Raw genomic sequence first — 22,894 nt, 5'->3', positions numbered from 1 at the left:
GAAACCTCTGTGCAAATAAGAAAAAATACAAAAAAAAAAAAAAAAAAAAAAAAAAAAAGGAAAAACCCAACAACCCCCTCCCTGAATCATTAAATAAAACACAATTAGCGGAGAAAAATCTCTTCTGCTCCTTCCTTCCCCTTGCACCCTGTAATCGCTGGAGCTACCATTTCTGTTCACAGCTCCTCGTTTAAAAAGAAAAAGGACACTCTCTATTTCTCTATTTACCTGATAACTAGCTGGGGGTGGGATACCTGATTTAGCTGGAGACTTTGATTTGTGGGATTGACAACCTTATTATGCAGTGAGCTTATTATTGATATTATTCTGCTCTCGGTTGCCATGACCACCTTGTGAGAGACATTCAATTTTCTCTCTTCCATCATCATTATCTATGAGGCCATCTGTTGTGGAAAATGAATTCAGCCTCATTTGCATGACTGATAAGCAAATTTTTTTTTATCTATTTAACAGAAGGTCATATGCCGGGGATTTGGAGCTGGTGAAAAAAAAAAAAAAAAGTGGAGGAAAAAAAAAAAAGGCATCTCGAGAGGATGAGTGGGAGTGCGTGCATTAGAGGATGTATGTGGAAGTAAAACAGATCCCTCAGGCCTGCTAGCCTATCCTACTGCATTTGTCATTCCTGCCAGGGCGACATTTTTTTCCCCCTAAGCTTCTGCACACTAAAGAGAGTGAGAGCTTTTTCCCTGCAGTCTTCTTGAAGCCCCCCTGATTTTTTTACTCAGTGTTGGTGGGTGTATTTTAATATACATATACCTTTTTTTTTTTTTTTTTTTTTTAATTCCCTGGAACATGGGGTATCTTTTCAGTGTTCAATGAAGAAAAAAGCAGCCTTTTCTGGGTCTCTGTGGTATGCTTCTTACTCCTCATCCTTTCAAAGTTGTAGTAAGCCAGGGTGTTTCTTAACCATGCTGAAATGTCTTGCTTATGTTTAACTTGTAAATGGTTAATGGTACAGGTGTGGGCTGTGTTTTGTGAAGGGTGGGGGTTGATTCTTGTAGGTAACTGGAAAGATTATTGTGATTTTTGCAGTCGTTCTGTAGCTTGTACTTAAATGTCCATTGTTTGCTCTTTTCAAGTTCTTCTGGCAATACTGCTCTGCAGCCGGAATTATACTGGGCTGTAGAATAGCTGATAAAAAAAAACCCTAAAGTGTGTGTTTACTATATGAACGCATAATGTTGCATGCATTAAGCATGTTGTTGTTTATATAAACTTGCTGCATGTTGGACAGTACTTGTTTGATATGGAGAACCCGAGACAAAAACTTCACAGATTGGAATGATCAAGTCTCCTGACAGCCGAGTACAATTAAATAAAAGATTATAAGATACTATGTTTTTACACTAAAACAACATTTAGAAACAGTCGATTTGTACTTTAAAGGGGAACACTTGTATAAAAGTAGTATTTTGAAAGAGCACCATCTTAAATATTTCATATCTTATTAATAGTTTTTCTTTAAAGGGAAAAAGCTTTGTAAATAAGGGATGTTTAATTCAGTTAACTCTGAAAACGTCATAGTCTATACTTCAATTTTAAAATAGTTCAGATAAGTATGACTGTAGTGCACATACTTTTAGTGCAAATTTGTTAATCTTATTAATTTCGTGCTAGAAGTAACTGAAAAGTATAAAAGAAAATTACTTATATTACTAAGAAAGATATTACTTGTTCTCTTATGGAGAGACATTACACAGGTTTGCTTCTTTTATTTGCCACTAGAAAAGATTAAAGTTAATGTAACAGAAGCATGCCATTTTCTTCTGAGTACTGAACAACGTGCACAGCCTTATCTAGGCAAAGAAGAGGTTTTATGAAACATTTATTTGTTTTCTGCAGAAGTAATGTGTGTGTAAAAGTAGAGTTTTTACATGAAAAATACTTTGCATGGTTGATGATACTCCTTTTAAGGATAGAAGAGGAGATATGCAGTACTTTCTTGCAAATACATTTGGATTTTATTTGTAATCTAAGGGGAATCTTTATATTTAGTACTTGCAACAGAGGGGAAATGGTTGTGGGTGCTGAATTTGAGGTGGAACAAAGTTTCACTTTTATTGAGGTCAGCCAAAGATCAGGTCTCTGACTCGTCTACATTAAGTAACTTACTCTAAATTACTTGATTAAATTCCTCTTTATTTCTTTTGTTGTAGAAAACACTCTGCAACAGCTCTAGCATTAGCTTGTCGTGATAATCTATGGCTGATAGCTGTTTAAAGGGTTCTCTTTTCTCCTACCCCTCTGATTTCAGAAAGAGTCTCTTTCTTGTAGATTTTTAAAAAGGAATAAGATTTAATGCTGCTTTGGCATCCGCCATATTTATCATGCCTATTGGAATTTGCGGTGGAAGTTAGATCACAGAACTAATTTCACACTCAGAGTTCAGTCCAGTGCAGCTCTGGCGGTTGGGGTGGGTGGTTTGCAACACTGCTGCTTTCCTCAATGGACTTCAGCTGGAAGTAACGGGGTACTGTGTATTAGCAGACTGTCTTATAGCGCGCAAAGGTTGAGGTCTCCGTCTTCTCCCCTCCTCCCCCCTCCACTTGAATTGTCGGCGTCTTCCAGAGGCTGCTGAATAAAACCTGGCAAACTTCGGGGAGAGCCTAACAGATAACACAGCCGGTTCCCTTCCACTGCCCCCCAAAAGTTAATTACCGAGCTCGGTCGGATCCCTCCTTGCCACCTTGACATTTGGCTGCTGCTAATTCACTGATTAACCTCATTAATGTGATTATAGCAGGATTTGGAGCTGCCTGCCATTGTTCTGCAGACAGCGCCATTCAGCCGGGCGCCCGCCACCCCCTTCGGCGCGGCAGTGCTCGCTCGGCGGCGGCGGGCGGCAGCTCCGCTCCCGGGGCCCGGCCCGCTCCCGCCTTTCAGCACCGGGAGCTGTCCCCGCCGCGCCCGGGGCCCGTCCCGCTCCCGCCTTTCAGCACCGGGAGCTGTCCCCGCCGCGCCCGGGGCCGGCCCGCTCCCGCCTTTCAGCACCGGGAGCTGTCCCCGCCGCTCCCGGGGGCCGGCCCGCTCCCGCCTTTCAGCACCGGGAGCTGTCCGCCGCCCCGCTTCCCGGCAATGGGGAAACCACCCGCTTTCATCGCCCTCATGACTCCGCTCAGCCAGGTAAAAGCCGGAGAGGCTTTCTGCCTTCTAGTCAGGCGATGGGAAGACGGCTGTGGGAAAGCATCAGATCCCGGCGCTTAAAAACTTCCACTTTTCTTTTAAAAGCTGGCCTCGCCTGCGTTCTGGTTTCTCGGAGAGATCCACGGGGCAGTGTAGTTTAAACTGCTTCCTTGCAGCCGTGCAATTTAGCTCTCAGAAGGTGAGGGACATTACAGGTGTTGCCATACTTAGCCAGACTTTTTCTTCATAGCAAAAGAGTGCTTCCTTGAGCTAAAGAGCTAAATGCTTTCATTTATCTTTTTCTTCTTCTTTCTTTTTTTTTTTTTTTTTTTTTTTCTTTTTTTCTTCAGATAAACAACATATCCGACTCACCACCTCAGAATTACGTTTGCCCTCACCATCACTATTGTGCCTGGGGTCTTTCCTGCATCTGCACTGCAAATCCCCATTTTCCAGAGTTTGACAATAGGAAGCTTTTTATTGATTGAAACTTGATCTGGAAGATCTTTTTAAGGTTTCGTGATACATATAAATGACTTTTGCAGTCCTCAGTTGCAACAGCATTTTATATTCAAGTTTGCAGGTTAGGCACTTTTAAATCAGACTAGGAATAACTTCTTTAAAATAAGGCACTTTACATAGCATTAGGGCATGGTCTGCTCTGCCCTATTTTGTATTTTTACTTTTATTATCTAGAAGTTACACTGTTATCGTTTAATAACTGCCAATTGCACATGCGCAGTAACTTTTTTTTTTTTTTTTTTTAATATCTTCTCTTTCATTTGTATTCTTTATGAGCATGACTCCGTACTGGAAACTGAAGCCACACATTAAACTCTATTGTGTGAAGGATTTGCCAGGACGAGCAGTGAACTCCTGCAAATCACTACATTAAAAATACTTTTAAGACAATGTGTTCTGCTGGGGAAAATGTAGGATCTGTCAGAGAACACTCTACATTTTAAATGATTTGAGTGTAGTAAATATGAGTGAAACCTCTGCAGCCATTACAATCTATGGATAAATAATAATTTACGTTCAAGACTGACAAAGTGCACTGAAACTGAAAAAGTCTGTTGCTTTTTTTACTATACGTTTGACTTCCACGTAGTTTTTCAGTCACCGACACCATATTCTTAATAGGGTTTCCTATTTTCTTTTCATTTCCTTTTCTTCCCATTTCTTTCCCACCCAAAATCAAAAGCCCAGTGAGTAAAGTATTGTCTCCTTAACTGCTTTAGAGAACTATACGTTTAAAGGATGTATAAAATAGGACTGTATAGGAACAGGTTTTAACAGTGACAGCCACAATATGCAGGCCAATTAAGGCTGCTCGTTAGCGGGTATATTCTTGTAATACTCCTGTCAAGCTGAAATTGTACTCCCTTATTGACAGTAGTGGGTTCGTCTGATGCTTGAATTCTGCTTTCTGTGTTTGTCTAATGTTTCAAGTCTCGTTAAAAACTGCTATCAGAGAGAAAAGTAAAAGAAATGGAAGGCTTTCAAGCATACTTTACCAGGAATTTGCTAACCTGGCTAACTTAACCTTCAGGAAAAATACTGTGCTCTCATTAACGCTGCTTAAACATGACCTGCATCTCCTTTCCCCCATGGATAATGCGCATTGACGAGACACAGGCTGGGGGAGGGAGAATCCAACCCACGACATTAAACCCATACCCTAATGTCTTATGGAGGATAATTAGGCCAATGAATCACTGGTCTCCCAATTTTTTTTTTTTTTTTCACACTGGTCTTTTTGTAAATGTTTCTAATTTATGCGGTTCCCCCCCTCCCTGACCCCTTAACTCTCACCAGTACAGGATTTATCTACATTCTGCCCCAATTAAAGCAAGTATTGTTTTTGTCTTCAGTGGGAGAAGCACTGGGCCATTTCTTTGTGTCGTCCTGAAGGCTGGACAAGATGATGAGCTTTTTTTCCAGCTCAGTCGCCTTCAAAAGTTAGAAAACACCTGCAATGAAATGTGTGCCACATAGCTGCCTTCACTATCATACTCAGGCTAGCCAAGATCTAACGTAACAAGGTTAGCTTTAGCAGAGGGAAAAGCCAAACCTTGATTTTTGATACATGAATACAGTTGTCCAAAGATTCAGCATGTAAACCTTAGGTGAGAAGACGGTGAGGTTCATCTGTAGGGCTGCAGGTACCCCTGTACGCTTAGAGACAGTCCCTCTCGTTGCTGGCTGTGCGGGTGCTTCTCGGGCTACACTGATTTGCGTGGAAAAAACCCAAACTGACATGCCCTCGCTACGACACAAACATGGTAGCTCTCCATCCCCGTTACGAGGAGACTTTTCTCCCCGCAGACCCGCTCTTCACCTCTGCCTCCCCCCCGCACACACACACTCCCCACCCCCCCCCCCCCCCCCCCCGCCTGCGCGGCGCCCTCCGCGCTTCCCTCCCGCACCTGCGGCCCGGCCGCGGCGCCGCTCCCGAGGGCTCCGCGCCTCGGCCTCGGGGGAGCCCTGCGAGTGCGGGGAGATGTAATCAGAGATGACAGAGAAAATGTAAGGGGAAAAAAAAAAAAAAAAAAAAAAAAAGCCCCAAAAAACAAACCACGAGCGAGGTGGAGATGGGGGGCGGGGGAAGAGACACGTAAGTCCTTTTTTTTTTTTTTTTTTTTTTTCTTTCTGAGGGAAACACTGCGTTTTCCACCAAAAGCGTGGAAATCGTGAGGGCTCTGCTATTGTTAGTCCCTTCCCCAGCAGGCTGGCTCTCCTCTGAATCCCTGTGACAAGCTGCCCCCCTCCCCGAAAGTCCCTCTCCTGCCATCGGAGCGCGGCTGTGGAGCTGCTGTGGTGGCTCGGGACGCGAAGGGCTGGTGCGTGGAGACTCGCCTTCGCCTCCCACCGCCGTGTGGTTCCCTGGCGAGGCTGGGTGGGAAGGGAAGGGTAACATCTACGGTCACCGGCATGCCTGGGCTCCACACGTCAGGCAGCGGGCTCGGGCGGGATTACCTCCCAGGGCTGGAGGAGGGTGTTCCTTGTGACTTTTTGGGTCAGTCCATCCCCCCCCTCTCGCCTCATCGGCGGCCAGCAGGGTCTGGCCCCGGGGCTGCCCGCACCGAGCATCGCCGCGCAGGGCGAGCCGCGGCGGGGAGGGAGGGAGGAGGGAGGGAAGGAGGGAGGGATGCGGGAGGAGGGGGCCGCAGCAGCACAATGGCAATAAGGAGGGCAACGAAAGCGGCAGGCGCGCACGTGTGTCTATAGGGAGGGCATATAGGCTGTATGTGCGCTCCAGCCAGGGTTCTTCCCATACGAAACGCAGCCTGCCTGCGGGAATGGACGCTGAGGGAGGGCTTCGGCGGGGGGGCCCCGGCGGTGCCCGGGGCCGGGGCACGGCGGGGCTGAGTCCGCGGGGGAGTGCGGAGCCGTGCCAATGCCGGGAGCGGGGGGGAGGGGGGGGGGGGGGAGCGCCGCCCTCGCGTAAAGATCACAGCCTGTCACGCTGCTACCGAAATGACATTTCGAGGACGGGTTTAAACGAAGTGACTCCCCGCTGCCAAGCCGCTGCCGCCGCAGGGGCATCCGGCTGCCCGGGGGCGAGCCCCGCGGGAGGGGGGGGGGTGGGGGGGGTGCTGCCCGGGGGCGGGCGCACGGCGGCGGAGAAGCCTCGGCAGCAGCGTGGCAAGGCGGCGAGGTGCTGCTTCCCGGTTATTGTCTGTGTGACACGTTTAGTAACGCGGTCCCTGGCTAAGCGGAGGCAGCGGGAGCCACAGAAGCGCCATCAGATTGCCGGGGAAGGCGCTGTCCAGGGTGGGGGGGCACATGCAAATCTGGCCCTTTCTGTGTGCGAGCCCTTGTTTGTGTTTGGGCTGTTGGCCTCGTAAAGTTGAGCCGCGCAAGTTGCTTCATGGTGGAAGGCCGCTAAGCTTTTTCCTCTGGAAGTAGTTCATTTCTTTTGTTTCAAAGGGGAGAAGATGGTGTGAGCAGGTAAAATAAGCACGGCTTCTGCAATCCTGCTGACTTAACCCTATAAACCCCGGAGTGGTACCCCAGCGTCAAAGCAGCGATGTTTTCCAGTCATTATTTTCTTTTAAAGATACATTCAGAGGACTTTATATATATATATATTTGTTTGTTTGTTTGTTGGGGGCGGGGGGGGGGGCTGTTCTATACTGGAGACACCATTTTACGCCAGCAGCCGTGGCAGGGGAGTATTTTTAGCGGTCTGCCCTCGCGGGCGGCTGCGGCGTTTCTGCTTTCCCCGCTATTCGGTGCAATACGGCGCCGCCGCGGCGCCCCACGCCGCCGGGGAGCCGGGCCCGGGGTACGGGGCGGGGGGGGGGGGGGGGGGGGCGCGGAGCGCGGCCGCGGCCCTGCCCGCCTCCTGCCGCGCCGGCGGGGCTGGGCGTGCGCGGCCGCGGAGGGCGGCGGGGCCGGCGGGCTGGCTGCGCGGCGCGGCGCGGCGGGGCGCGCTGCCCGAGGGCTGCGGGCTGAGGCGGGGTAAGTTGCGCGGCGGGAGCGGGGGGCTCGGAGGGAGCGGGGGCTCGGGGCGGGCTGCGCTGCCCGCGCTGCCTCCCGCCCGTCGCCTCGCTGCTGCGCTCAAATGGAGGTTACGGCTGATCCGTCAGCCGCCGAGCTGCACGCATGCCCGTCTTCTCAGCGTTCAGTGGTGGCAACTTATTAATTTCTGCCTTCGACTTCAGGCCCGTTGGTTTCCTGTCTGAAAGCATTATTACTTTTGTCCATGTGGCAAAATAATTAGCATACAGATGAGAAGGGATCCTGCCTCTGAGCCTCAGTCGCAGGAGAAGATGTGCAGTGGAAAGTTGATTGGATGAATGGAGAACAAATGGTGGGCGTTCAAAAGCATTAGGAGAGTTTTGTTGTCGTGGAGCAGGTTTGTCAGTTTTCTGGGTGAATCTCGTAAGATGGAAGGCAGGGTGGCTGGTGCCGAGACGACTGCTTGACAGACTGTGGCCTACTTGAAGGTGCACGTTTGGACTGCATGCGTAGATAATTCATTTGGACTACTTTCTTTTGCAATCCTACGGCTTTCCCTTTGCTATTCCCTCAAGGTAAATATGTCCTTTTATCACCGTTGTTGTTTGCAGGGTACTTTGCTGTTGTTCACAAAGTGATGGAAAGTTCAACTCTTCGGGCAGCTAACAAAGGAATAGCTGTGTTTTCTAGTCCTCTTCTTCCACCCCAGCTCCTCAAGACATCCTCCTGTGCATAGAGCTGGGGGAGGCTGAGCAGCTGGGGGCCCGATCCTGCTCCCCCTGAAGTCAACGGGGAGTTTGACATTGCTTCTTCCAGTGAAAACGGGATCGAGCTCTCAGGGGTTGTTTTAATAACGACTGCTGGAAATGTCAAATTGCTGCTTCCTATTTTCTAGAACAATGTGGGCAGACCTGCAAAATTGGCAACTACTGTTTCAATGAAAGCCCAGATGTGATTAGTTTGGATTGGTGTGGTATGTATTTTCTTGGCCGAAAGGGAAGAAAAAAAAAAAAAACAAAACGCTTATTTAACACAAACTGACTAGTAATGCAGAAACTGAAGTTATTGATTGACAAATTACTGGTGATTCTCTCAGCTCCAAATATCGCTGTTATATAGGTGTCCTTATAAAGGCTACATTATTGAAAGGGAAAAAGAAAAAGAAAAATCAACCAGCTATCTTTGAATTACATATTTTATTGCCAGATAATAACACTGAGTCAGATTGGAATCCCACTTCTCAAACAGAGCATCCATTGATAGGCATTTCTTATATAATTCTGATGCTGTGTATAAAATATGGGGGGGCTTTAACATTTGGTTACATTTGATTTTTTCATGTAGTCATTTAGGAATACTTTTATCCAATTTTCATGATTCTTAATCTCCATAAAAATGGTGATTTTCATTTTAACTGACCTAATTTTGAAACTGCAGCTAAGGTTGGGGTTAAGTAGAAATTATTACCCTTTAATTGTCTTTACATAGTTCTTGTGACTATTGTAGATCAGTTTAATGAATGATGGGCTTTAATTTGAGAGGTGTGGGGGTTTTGTTACTGTTAATTATGTTATTTTGGAGAACAACAGCGTACAGCTCAGAATGATATTTAGTTTTTACCTCTTTTTTTTTTTTCCCCTTTTAATTGACATTTCAGTTTTGTGTGATAGTTTATTTTCAAAAATTACCAAACAAAAGTCTTTGTCATGTCACTCTGCAAACAAACAAACAAAAAATTGAACAAACTGTTAACCCTTACTAGGCAGTGAGCAGGTGCTCCTGATGATTTATCAAGGTTCTTCAAGTTTGGAATGATAAGGTTAAACTTCGTTGCTGTGGTGTAGTCTGGTGAATATATGTTTATACTCGTTTGCAATATGACACATTTAAAAACAATTGAGATGGCAACATAGCACTCCTAACATTAGAAATACAGAGTGATGTAAGGCTGTATGCAATAAAACAGGATTTTTCACTGGGGGGAAGAAAAAAAAGTAATGATTATATTTTTGTAAAAACTACATGGATTTATCAAGTGAAACAAAGAGAAGAGTAAATGATAGCAATGAGTAAATGCAGAATTAGGTACATTTTGAACTAATCTAAAAGGAGATTCAATTTTGTGTGTATTTTACAGCCTGAACTTTCTGGAGAGTGAACGTTCTTTCCCTCCCCCCATTATTTTAACCAACAAGGGCAATAGTTAAATACTGAAGATTTGCAGTGGTTTCTTTGTTTTAGATTCAAATATCCAGTTATATGCCCACATTTTCAAAAAGGGCATCAGTTGTATCGTAGTAGTTCTTAGTTCATAGTATGACTTTGTTGTTTTGCTCTACAGCCTTGTATCTTACATATTAGAGAATTGAGTAACTGTGTGTTTGGAGACAAAGACAATTAAGAAAGAAGAGGAACTACTTCAGTGTATTCAGAGGTGTATTATTTCTCCAGATTTGTTAAGGACCATTTCTGAAGGTCTCTTTTTTTTCCGTTCTTTTCTATTTTGTTTAATTTTTGTGTTGAGGAGATGAACAAGATATGGAAAGGAGTATTTTGATTACATACACATACATGCATACTCATATGCAGCAATTTATTAGCTAGGCATAGAAACTTTGTCATAATGAATGGCAGAAAAGGTACTGTTTTGAAAACTGTTCTTCTGCTCCAGTCAGGCTTTTATGTGGACTCCAAAAGAATGAAAATATAATTCCCATCCATCAGCATTTCCACGGGAAATCAGCATGGGCATTTCTTTTTAAATGCATTGCACAAGCATGTTTATAAAACAAAGTTCTCTGTGATAGAACCTATTTCTTGACCAACTCCGAGCACAGTCGTTTTGTTGAGAAATTTGGTGGTGGAAATCTACTTTGATATTAATATACAATGCTGAATATCCTTATGGAAATACTGACTTTAATACCAGTTTGCCTGAACTTGATAAATGTTTGCATCGTGTTGATCAACTTTCAATAAAGATGTGAAGTTCTTGATAGTATAATACAAGAAAACTTTATGGCTGTAGATTACTTACTGACCTTTTATTTCTCATAATAAGAGTGATGAGAAATCCTAATAAGATTATCAGTGATGTTTTAAACAGAAGGGCAGCCAGATATCTATGGAATAAAAATGGGTCCAGACCAAATAGCATCATCTTCTCCACATATCCTAGATTTAAAAGTCACAAGGAGAGCAAATCAAAGCTTTTGTAGGCTGCTGACAGAGGTTATGTCTTTAGAATCCTTCACATTTTTTTGCTTTGATTAGAACCACTCTGCCTATTTTAGCCATAAAGGAAAAAGCAGCAAAATGTAATGAGACTGAAATGAAGGGGGAATGTCTTGTGTTGGGAGGGGGAGTAGGATATGGAGACAGACAGACGAAAACCACAATAGGATTTTTGATCCCTTAAAAGGGATCATACTTTTAGACAAGAAAACATTATTATTAGATTGGGTTTAAAATCTGATCTCAGATCAGATTTGCAGTGTCTATACTAGTTCAATATGTCAGCACTGAAGCTGCAAATGTGGAACACAGTCACCAAGTAATGAAACTAGTCAACTTGGTTGTGGAAATAACCAAGGCTGCAGGGCTCTCCATAGAGATCCATCAAATCAGGTCTGGTGTAGAAATGTCTGGTAGGTTGTACACATTAAGAAATCAATGTTGCGTCTGCCAGTAGACCCTTTGGTTTGCTGAAACTCCCACCTGCCTCCTGCATCTGGGCAATTAGTTTCAGATACCAGTTCCCTTCAGGCTAAACTTTATGTATCTTGAGGGTCCATCATAACCAAATTGATTATAGCTCTGCACCAGGCAAACTCATAAACACCTGTTTTCCAACAGATTCCCAACCAAACCAGCACCAGGGTCTGTTATTTTGTGAAGTATTAGAGGTTTTCATCTCTCATACCTTATGTCAGCATGGCATTTTGTAATCAGGAGGTTGATTAAAAAGGGCATGGTATAATACTACAGGTGTATGTTCACTTGGCATAACTTCAGCTGTTTCAGTCTGAATTCAGCAAGTGCTGTCCATCACGAGGTGCAGTAGTGAAGAGAATCAGTGCAAAGCAGCAATTTTTAAAAAAATATTTTAATGATAGGTTTTAAGAAGGCTGCTGTTTTATTCCTACTTTGTCTGAGCCTGCTTCTGACCCCAAAGGAAAGACAGGAATGAGCTTTTGGATCAGGCCTGCAATATCTTCTTATGGAGTGATAGGCCAAACATATTTCTTACGTGGCTCCAGTAAAATCAAAAGAAAATGCCTCACTGTCTCATGTTTTTATAATTAATAAAATTGTTTACAGACAGAATATAAGGGAGAGTATAATAACCATACAAAAGAGCCTTTAGACTGCTCACTGAATGGCTAATTTTTTCCAGTCTCTCTGGTGATGTTTTAACCCCTGCTCCCTCCCATAGAAGTGGTGATACTTACTTGAAAGATGTAATGCCACAATACTTATCTTACATATCATTATCTTGCTTTATTTTTCCAAGGGAAATTCCCTTTTCTCCTCCTGTCTCTAGCCAATACCAGAGAATACCACCAAGGGAATAAAATTTTATGCCTAATTTTAGTGTTCCTCTGCCTAATGTGGTGTGAATAAGTACCATGTTACAGCATTTAACCTAGTCCATCTTTTTCACTTCCTGAACAGTTCCTCAGTACAAATAAAATAGCCAAAATGCAGAAAGAGAAGATATGCAGGGTTTGTTATGAGGATAAACTGTAGGGATTGCTTGTTCTTGGAGTAGATGCTCTGACATTCCTTCCAGTGCTGCAGCAGGGCATTCTCCTGTGTAAGGAATACCCCTGAAAGGGGTTCCCCAGGCCTCTTGTGATACTGTGAGTCGGTGGCTCATCCCTTTATTTCTTATCTCCTTCCCCAGAATTAGTTGTTAAATCAAATGTCTTAATTTTCAGCACTGGCAATTTGTTTTAGTAACATTATCAGGGATACTAACAACTCCTCTGTTGTCGGAAAAGACCCATGTTTAAATATGAAACTATAACAACTTTGCACACATCGTGGCTGTCATGTCCCATGCATAAATATTCGGGATTGTTTTTGAGGTATGTACATATTTATGAAGAAATAAAACTGTTATGTCATAGAAAATGATAAGGTTGAGTGCAGGGTTTTTTATATTTTCTGTATCTTTATAGTGCTCTTGGTATGCCTAAGACAAGTTGCTATGAATTCAGACTGGTAGTTCTGCAGTGTCTTTGTTATGCAGCATAGTGTGATTTAAAAATCCACAAAACAAACTCCCTGGGCTTCGAGTTGACACTACAAAGTAATTCTTGTGTTTTTTCAGCATGTGCACACGTAAAGTCCATTCTGGTTCTTGCTAGGGAACATCCAGAGTTTACTCAGGTCAAGTTAAACTGTGTTCATGGGTAGAAAAAGTTTCCTGTTCCAGCAGTGGTAGGATGCCTGCACAGGTGGTATGTGACTTATTTACTAAGAGAAACAAATTTACTAAGTTCATCAAGAACTTCATAATCGTCTGATCCTTTGGCTGTGACCAATCTGGTCCCAATCTCAAACTCCGGTTTTCATCCAACTCCAGACTTCATCACTTCCAGTGATGAAAAAACATTTTTCTCAACCTTTTAAAATTCTCTGCATGTTTGGATCTACCTGAGCTTAGGAACACTACTCTGTTTGGAGTTACTGGACCTCCATATTCCAGGAAAGTAGCATACTTCAGTCCTCAGGGATAGCAGGTACAGGCCAGGCTGCAGCATTCTCACAAGGACTAAGGTGATTTTTGGACATTGCAAGTGAAAGATGCAGAGGCTGTGATGAGAGGAATGAGAAACAATGTCACAGCAGGGAAAAAGAATCAAACATTCAATTAAAAGGAAGCTGCCATTGGAAAAACTGAGGTTCTGTTGATCAATATACAGAATTTAATGCTAAAGGAAATTAGAACTCCATGACCATTGGACATATGACGTCAAAAAAGAGAAGAAAAAGAACCTCTGAAATATCTGTGGACAACAAGCTTGTTGAGAAGGAGTACACACAGGAGTCAGGAGGCGTACTTGGATGGAAATCAGGAGCACTTCATGATCCCAAAGACCAGCTGGAAAAGCAAAGGAAGCTCAGGTAGGTTTATTTGCATATGCCACTCCTGCCTGTCTGATTTTATTTTCTTTCTTTTTTTTTTTTTTTTTTTAAACTTTCTATCACAGCCCTAAGAACTCATCCCTTCTCTTCAGTTCTTCCATCCCACTCCTAGAATAGTGTCTAATTATAAGGGGACAGGGAACAAAGAGAATGCCTTTCAAACAGCCAGTTTATTTTAACAACACTCCTATATGCACTGTCAATCATAAGTTTTTAAAAAATAGGATCAAATAAGCCACACCCATATTCATAAATGTGTGCTGAATATACATAAAAGCATGTATAATTTCCGTGACTGAATATCAATTCTTTGCATGCAGTGGCAAAACCAATGGCATTGAAACAGATACCATATTATGCCATTAAAACAGATGGGAAACATAAGACTGTTTGCAAGCAGTCCTGTAACTGGTCACCAAGACTGTGTTTTCTGTGAATACAATGTAAACATGTAGTACAAACCTTCATACATGCAGTCCTTTTCCTTCTGAGAGAAAATCAAATTCACGTTTATTTTTTTATTCAGGGGAAGAGAGACATTTTGTTGTTGGTTCAGAGAATGTGCTCACTGAATTAAACAGTAGCAGCTATTCATTTCCATTCGTGGATTTTCAGTTTGATCTTTGTATGAACATCCCCTTTTACCTTCAGAATGCTGTCAGCATTTTTCAGCATGTATTCTTTAAACTTTGAGAGTGAGCGTCTAGGAAGGCCTGTTTTACTTCTCCTTTTAAGAGTGCTACTGCCTCACCTTTATCAGCTCTGAAGAAGTGCTTGTTGCAAAAAGGCTGGTAACCTGTGTCTGGGTGAACTCCAGCTGCTCTGAAGAACCTGCTCAGGGGTCTCTGCACTTTATGAACAGATCATTGCCTGTTCAGTCATAGTTATTACCATGTTTTTACGGCCGGTATATGTGGTAGTCCATACCCTGTATGCCAGCTCTTCAAAAGGTGACAAAATTAAAGTAGCCATCATTGATGGAGTTTTTGAACTGCCCATCATGAGGCTGACCCATTTCATATTTTATGAGAGAAAATATATGCGGGAAAAGGATGGAGATTATTGTCTAACAATGCTTTTTTGTTTGTTTGTTTTATTGTTGCTTATCAGTGACCTTGGCTGAGAAGGAGCAGATGATGATTAGAAGAAAGACAAGGAAGAAAAGGGTAGATCTCTTCCATAGATCTGTTTGGCCTTTGTGACACAACACACTGGAGAAATGGCACACTTGAATAGTTTACCTTGAAGAGCGAGCATCCTGATTTAGCAAATGTGGGCACTGCAAAGCAGTATGGAACAAAACACCCAGGCATTTCACTGCAGCAGTCACTGTGCTTCATAGACAGCTCTGTGGAGCAGGTCTCATCCCATATACCTTCTTTATTTACCTCCTACCTGCCCAAGAGCCAGCACAGATTGCCACAGTGTTAATTCCAGCCAACTCCAGTGGAAAATAAGGGCATATGACAAGAGTGCACATATGTTAATGACTCATGAACCCTGCACTTCGTATTTGTCATTTTATATGTTGTTTGTAATGGTTAATAAATTTTTATTTTGTGAAAACTGTGATGTATTTGTTCTGTTAAAAAACCTGTTATGGAATGCCCGTTTCCTATACCTGCACTTCTTGCTAAATTCAGTAAAATGTGGTTAACTTGAAATTCATTTTTTTAGCAGTCATAAGTATAACTTACTCAAAGAGCAGAACAACCAGATTTAAAGCAGTACTGCCAATACCACATAACAGAGTATGCTCTGGGGCTTCCAGAAATTGTATTCAGCTTGACTCCTATAATTGCTCTTTTGTGTTGAGAATGACCAGTCTTTCTACTCTCAGTGGAAGCATCTTAATTTTTGTTTTTAGAGTTTTTTTTAATTTACCAAATATACCTCAGAAGCCACTGAGCAATCCCTATATCTTTGTTTCCAGATGCCGGGTAAAACACGTCAGGAAGTATGAAAGAAAAGATAGAACAGCTTTTTGAGAATTACAGTTAATACAGTAACTGTATCTTTATAAATATTGTGGTCTAGAAAAGTGTCTTTGCATTACTGTGTTGAAAGAGGATTCCTAAAAATGTGAGCTGTACATGGATTTCCTAATTGCACAGAAGTTCGCGAGCCATCATCACTTCATGCAACTACTCCAAAGTCTCACTTGTGTTTATGTACTTGCAAGTTAAGAGAAGTGGGAATGGGACACCTTAGTTACTAATTTTCTTACTTTCCTATACTTTGCAAGGGTCACAACTCTTACACCTTCATAATAACGATGTTCACTATAGATTTGTCAATACCGAGTTGCTAACCACTGGTAGCATCAGGGTTTACAGGTTCCCAGAGTCAGTACGCCACCTGTTTCTCAGGGTATAAATGCTTTTGATTTGGAGGTATTTCCATTGAAAGTTTGATGTAACTGAGCACACAATTACAGGAACTGGAATTACAGTCTCCTGCATCTAAAAGATCTGCTGCTGCTATTGACCATGCTGGATTTGCACCATGATTGTTCCAAGGGCTAAATATCATGAGTCTTACTGTGTTTAACCAGTTGAGGAATACCTGTACCTCATGACAAGTTTTATTTTCTGCCTCCATCATTTACTTCTCAATTTTCTTTCTTTTTTGAAAAATCTGCTGATAAAATTGAAGCTCTGCACATGCAGAGAAAACAAGTACTACCCTATGAAAGAGACACAAGCTCTATAGTGATTTGTTCCATAAATGTTTCTAGTGTTGCTATAGACTGAGCATAGAAAACTGGAAGTATGAAAATGGGGAAATGAAGGAAGGACTAGTGGGGTCTCAAAAGCACAAAGAAAATGGGAATTGGGGGGAAGCTGAGCCTAGAGTCTTCAAATTCCTTAGGCAGAGTTCTGAGGTCCCACAGTGCATTGCCAAGTATTTCTCTCAAAAATGTCTGCAAATTGCATTAACTATCTCGAATTCTGAAATGCTTCTGTCTAGTAGAGTCATTTATGGAGAGCACTGCCTTTGTGTGGGCCTTTGTAAGTGCCTCTATAGAGTTCAAGGAGCATCTAGATGATGCTCTTAGTCATATGAGTTAGTTTTCGGTAGTCCTGCGAGGGAGTTGATGATCCTTATGGGTCCCTTCCAACTCAAGATATTCTATGATTCTGTGTTTCTGAAGTCCTGAGAGCTGTTGAGTGGCACAATTGTTACTGGGAAAGGTTTCTACTGTAGGCTGGACTTTAAAATAATTTGCTATAGGAGGCTTTTTCTTACTCATTTGATGTAAGGATGTGAGTAAGTCAGGAGATTCCACCTGTCCCTCATTTTGGCCAGCTAAGGGATGAAGAGAAGAAGACCTGAGAACTGGAAACTGCGAAAGCAAAATCAGTAGCTCTCCTGAAAAATTTATCATTGATATGTATTATGACTTTTCATATATGAGAATTACAGATTTCAGATCATAGCTTAATGTTTTTAAAGAAGAAATTTTGACCTCACTGTTAGCTGTAACCCTAAAATGACTAAAAAATGTCTCAGCGTTCACACATACACTTAACTGTTATTTTTTTGCTGAAACATCAGAATGTTAAGAGCCATGGTAACAGCAAAAAGAATTTGCCAGACAGCTATATTAGTGCAGGGAGACAATACATTTGCATGGCTACGTTTACAGAGCCAGTGGCCTAATCCTATTCCACTGAAGTCATTGAGAATTTCTTCAGGGGGATAATGCATTTTGTATTAGTTTCTAGGTTTTTCAGCTGTTAACTTACTTTTCCAGTATGGCTTTCAAAGCAATTCAATTTCAAACATAATTATTAACCCATGCTTTATCAGTTGAACTACTGATTGCTTTATCATTTTGCCCAGAGGTCTGAATACTAGATTTGAGTTGGGCATGTCATTGCTGTAGGTAGTTTCTTGGTCAACCATTACCTTGGTTGTGGTAAGCTTGAAAACAATCTTCCCCAAGAGGTATCACACCCATGCCATAAGCCAAGAAGTGTTTTACTGTCCTCTCCAGAGGCAGGTTGCTTCACCTGTTTACAGGTAGCCTGAAACACTAATGATCAAAACAATGTCAAACAGAAAGGCATAGGATATCCGTATTAATCAACTAATCAACCTTTCTCTTTACTAAGTAGTTTATAACTGGTACATTCATAATCGTTTGTGATATGATCCCGACTGCTTCTGGAAATATATATAGCTGAATATATATAGCTGAATATATTTTAAATATATTCAGCTGTTGCCTCTTTTCCTTCATCTTCCTTGAGGTCTTTTTTGCCTGCCTTGAACTGTGCACATAGATTTTACTCATATAGTTAAAGAAATCTGCATGCAAATGAAGAGCATACAACTGCTTTAAGTGCATAAACTCTTATATGCATCATACAAGACAACAGATAAGTTTGAATGCACTGCTACAAATCTTGAGAACCAGCTACGTTATAGGTTAATAATTGCAAGGTCCGCTAGGAACATTGGGAGGAAGCTTATGCTTCTTATGCTTTAGAAAACAAGATGTCTGTTTATGGGCAGAACAGCAGAATAAAATCCTGAATCTTGTATGACATACTCACCTGGGTGCTCACATTGAACTTCATAGGTCTATTCATCTGCTGCTCATAGGTTAAGCTTAAATATTTACAGAATTAGGGCCTAAGCATTTGAGTCAGAGATCAAGTTCACTACCTAAATGAAGTTTTGAGGCAAAATAAACTGCGTATTCACTAAAACTGGAGAACTTTTTGTCTTCTTGTTATAAAAAACTGTTAAGTGGAACACTAACGGAAAAAAAAAAAAATCACAGTATTTCTCCTTCCAGAATGAATAGTTTGGTTTTCTATTAGGAATGGGTTTTTTATTACTTTTTAAATTTATGTTACAAAATAAACCACAATTAAATCCAAAATGCTTCTGGTTAAATCAAATGATCCAGTTGAACTCATATGACTTTACTACTGTTTGATTTGCCAAACATCTCATTTTAAATTAACAAGAACGTGTAAGTTAACCTCATATGTCGAAATTTTTCTGGAGCTGAAATTGGAAAGATTTATGTGGTACCTTCTCCTACAAGTTTACTTAATTCAGTGTCACTGAGATCCATGCATCCCTAAATTGTGCCTAAGCGACTTGTTTTTCCAAGCGCTCAGCAGTCATGGCTTGAAAGCCTCATGTCTCTGGTTAGGAGACATGAGAAGGGCATTCTTTCAGCACTAGGCATCTGCATTTGGGCCTGCATGGTTAAAAAATTGTTTTCAACAAAATAACTGTAATCGCTTGAGGTTCATTTACAGTTGTAGAGATTCCTGGCTTGTCACTGTGTGGCAGAGCTATAGAAAATCGGTTTGGATACACCTCATTGCTTGTGTAACATTGTGCAACTTCTTTTGTCTTGTGAAATGCTTTTGCAAATTATGGATAGCTTTGTATATAAATTAGCTATACACTGCTCTGCAGTACACTGTCATCCTGATCCTTCTGCCCTTTTTGCCCTTTTTTAGATCTTAGTAACAGTCATTGCATCTTTTCTAATATAAAAGACATTTTGCAAATTGACAGTGTAGCATGAGAGCAGATCTGCAAGTGTTACCACTAGCATTTCTAACCCAGGCTACTCACTAATTTTAGAGGCTTTTTTTTAAACCGTTACTATGGGCCAGCAAGGAAAAGAAAGTGAGGAGGGAAAATAAGAACAAGCTCTCCTTGATGGTGATAAATAGTATGATGTTGTTTTTCAGATCTGTGACAAATGCTACTGCTTGAAGGGATTTGATGGTACCACCTGAGAACTAATCTGAAAAAGAGTACCAGGAGTAAAGGTGTTAGATGAGTCTTTGCCTGGTGAACTGGGTGGAGGGGTGTGAGTGCATTCTCATTCCACTGAATGAGTTTTCTCTCTTTTCTGCCATCTACTTATTTGTCAATAAGCCAGTAAGGGTATGTCTCCATCAAAATGGTCAGGTATGGGTGCAGGATGTGCAAATATACCTGAGCTACTTCAATCACTCACTCTGTGCTGGAATAGCTGTAGAAGGTACAAGGTGGTTGAGAAGATCCTTAGTTGTTTTGTTTATTTTTTTTTTTTCTCAAGAACTGTTAAGAGTCTGGAGCTTGAAATTTTATGAGGCTGATAGACTTACCATGATAAGCAATCCAGTTGGTTGAATAAAGCAAAATTCATGTTTCCCTCCTGTTGTGTGTTTTGCAAGTAGGCTTTTTTGAGAGCAAGTTGATAATTAAGTGCCTGAGATAGCATGTTATGATGAAGTGACATAAAACATTTGTACCTAATATGCCTATTAATGAAATGTTAAAACTGTGTATGCTGATCTAAGAATTAAAGAAGTATAGAAGTAACAGTGTTTTATTTGAAGATAAAAATAAAACAATATTTGTGACAGCTAGTCCTTGTAGTTAACAGTTCATCTAAGAGCTTATTTTGATATAGAGACAATATTGTACATATTGTATATAATTTACAGGATCGTAGAAAACTTGGATTGCAAAGGCTATTTGGAGGTCCAGTCCAATTCTCTTCTGAAAGGGGTTCAAATCAGAATATAGCTGTAATAAAGTCCAAAGTTCAGTCTACACAACAGCATGCAAGTATTGTGGAATCATGTGAGAGAATATAAGAAAAAAAGAAGTGTATTTAAATCAGGTTCTCTAACTCTGTTTAAATGTGATGATAGAGTATGCTGCTATAGCTATACAGACTTCACTCGATATTGCCACGTACAGGTAATTTTATTTCTGGCAACATCACATGTCACTGGGAATAGAAACATCCCTAGAGCCAAGAGCTGAATCTTCTGTTGGATCAGGTGGTGAAAGGGAATCCACAACATCTGCACAGGTCAGAAGGGTGGGAGGAATATGCAAGCTGAAGGCCAGTGTCACTGACAAATATCTTTTAAAAAACCCTCTACCTACTTTCTCTGTTTTGAAAAATCATTTGGGAAAGGAAATTCTATTTTTAATCATAGAAACACATTTCTATTGCAAGTTAGAAAAGATACAGTAGGAATCAGTTCAACACCAATGGGGAGATACCATGGTTGGCCAAACAGGTCCTTCCCATTTTCAGTTCTTTTATAGAATCACAGAAATTAAAGTCCAAAGTGTGAAAAAAATATATAATGTCCAGAGGAGTGGGACAAAACAGGGAGCGATGCACTTCAGTAAACACAACTTAGAAACAAAACTGGGGTAGGACAGTTCAGATTGTTTGGTTGTTTTATAAATATTTATTTTTTAGTAAGGAATACACTATTTTTAATATGAGTAGTGACACTGTGGAATAATGAAAGCAAGTAATTTTTGTGTTTCCACAACAAAACATTATGCTACTCTGTCTCCTGCTTACCTTTATGCTAGTCAGTGTTGACCCTAAACATTCTTGGATGCACAGATCAGAGATGTCACTGAGCTGCTTGATACAAAAATAAAATGGAAAAAAAATAAGATTCAGTTTCCTCTGCTGTGCATAGGACACAGATAGGTTCATCTCACTTTAGAGAGACAAAAATCCCCACCTTGGACACAGCTAAGACATTAAGGATCAAACTCTTCTCTTTGTAGCACTAGTGTAAATTCAGTCTGCCCAGTGATTTTACTGGCTTTTTTGAAAGTATCCAGCTGTAGCTGCAAGAAGAACTTGAATAGCTTGGAAAGGACTGCAGGCCTGGCAGAATGTCAGGTGTGAACACAGACTACAGCTACAAATTTTAATTACAAATAAAAAAATACATGGTTTAAATTGAAAATCAGAATTTGAGAGGTCCTTTTAAAGGGACAGAGCTTCTTTCACAGGAAGCTCTACTTTTTATATCAGGCCTTCAGGCACATTTCTAACTTCAAAATACTCTTTGGTTTGACATGATTTAGCAGTTTATAGAATCTTTACTCACCTTTAAGGTTTTGATATTTTTGCACATGCTATCACACATGCAGTGACATCTGTTTTACACTCATAGTCAAAATGAGATTGTTCTCAGCAATGTCAAGAAGAGATAAAGATGGAGTCATAGGGGATAGTGAGATGTGGAATCACTTGAAGCTGTATTTTAAGGCTCTGTGACTGACAAAGCAGGTATGCTTTTTCTACAGGGACCATCTTTTTCTTGTGTGTTTTTACAGCACTTAGCACAAGGTGATCAGTTTCATGACTTGGGCTACTAGCAAGAATAACATACACATTAGACATCCTGTAGAGACAAGACTGCTGTTTTACTGTGAGTCAAGGTCAGCTGTGGGTAAAGAACATAGTGCTGACTTACCTGTCTAACCTGTGGAAAATACAACTTAAACCTTGTCTCTCACTGTGGATTGGAGAGTGGAACAATTGTGGGTCAGTGTTTCAAAAAAAGCAAATAACATAATTACTCTTTGTGTTCTCCATATTAGTAACTACAAAGTCAAAACCAGCAGAGAATGGTTTCTATATAGTTAGAGATACTTTAGAGTTGTCTTGTATACTGATGTCATACTGCTGAACTCTCCATCATCAGTCATGTTTTACATCAGTATCTTCAAGAGAAGAATGAGGCCCACTGTTGGTCAGATAAGATACAGTATTAGAATTGTAGGTGAGGCACAATTCCCATTTGCTTCAAATGCAGGTATGTAAGTGATCCTGTGCAGGGAATTGCTGAAGATAAGCTATTCCAAACCAGGACAGCTTTTTGATGCACAGTGTACTGCATACTGAACACTCAGTGTGCTTTCATCATTCCAGACAATTTCAGTGGTAATCATCTTTGATTTTTGTAATGTATGACTGTGGATCTCTGTGGCAAGCTGAAAATTCAGCAGAAGTGTTAGTTAATTATAAAATTCCTGAATATATGATTTTGCTAAAAATATTCTTGAAATGAAAGTGTAGGAATATGTCAGTCTGTAGTTACAAGCTACGGTTGTTATTCATTCTTGGAATGAGTGACACTGTTTGTTTTTTGTACCCTAGGAAAAACTATGTGGTTACTCAGTTTTATAGATAAGTGGTAGGGGGAAAAAAAAATCTTAAAAAGCAGGAAAAAGACTTCTAGTAATGAGATAATACAATCTGATGTACTTGATCCCACTTTGAGACAAAGGGATGGGCTATGTGACCTTTTGAAGTCCTGTTTCCTGTGACTGCAGC

General features: G+C 41.3%; 1 protein-coding gene across 10 annotated transcripts in view; it reads left to right on the top strand.

Annotated features, from left to right (window-relative positions):
• Positions 1-592: 592 nt before the first annotated feature.
• MYT1L (myelin transcription factor 1 like) overlaps positions 593-22,894 on the top strand; it is a 308,557-nt gene continuing 286,255 nt past the window's right edge. For 4 of the 10 annotated variants that reach the window (XM_033009879.2, XM_033009876.2, XM_033009878.2 and 1 more), the window contains exon 1: positions 7,724-8,186. The gene's annotated coding sequence lies outside the window, so the exon portion shown is untranslated. Of the gene's footprint in view, positions 752-775; positions 872-7,544; positions 7,612-7,720; positions 8,187-22,894 lie in introns of those variants that run through there. The other 6 variants (XM_033009877.2, XM_033009875.2, XM_033009870.1 and 3 more) reach the window with 5 other exon arrangements.

The sequence above is a fragment of the Tyto alba genome, unplaced genomic scaffold (genome assembly GCF_018691265.1).
Source record: "Tyto alba isolate M040663 unplaced genomic scaffold, T.alba_DEE_v4.0 Super-Scaffold_40, whole genome shotgun sequence".
Classification (NCBI taxonomy): Eukaryota; Metazoa; Chordata; class Aves; order Strigiformes; family Tytonidae; genus Tyto; species Tyto alba.
This window is presented reverse-complemented; position numbering and strand designations above follow the sequence as displayed.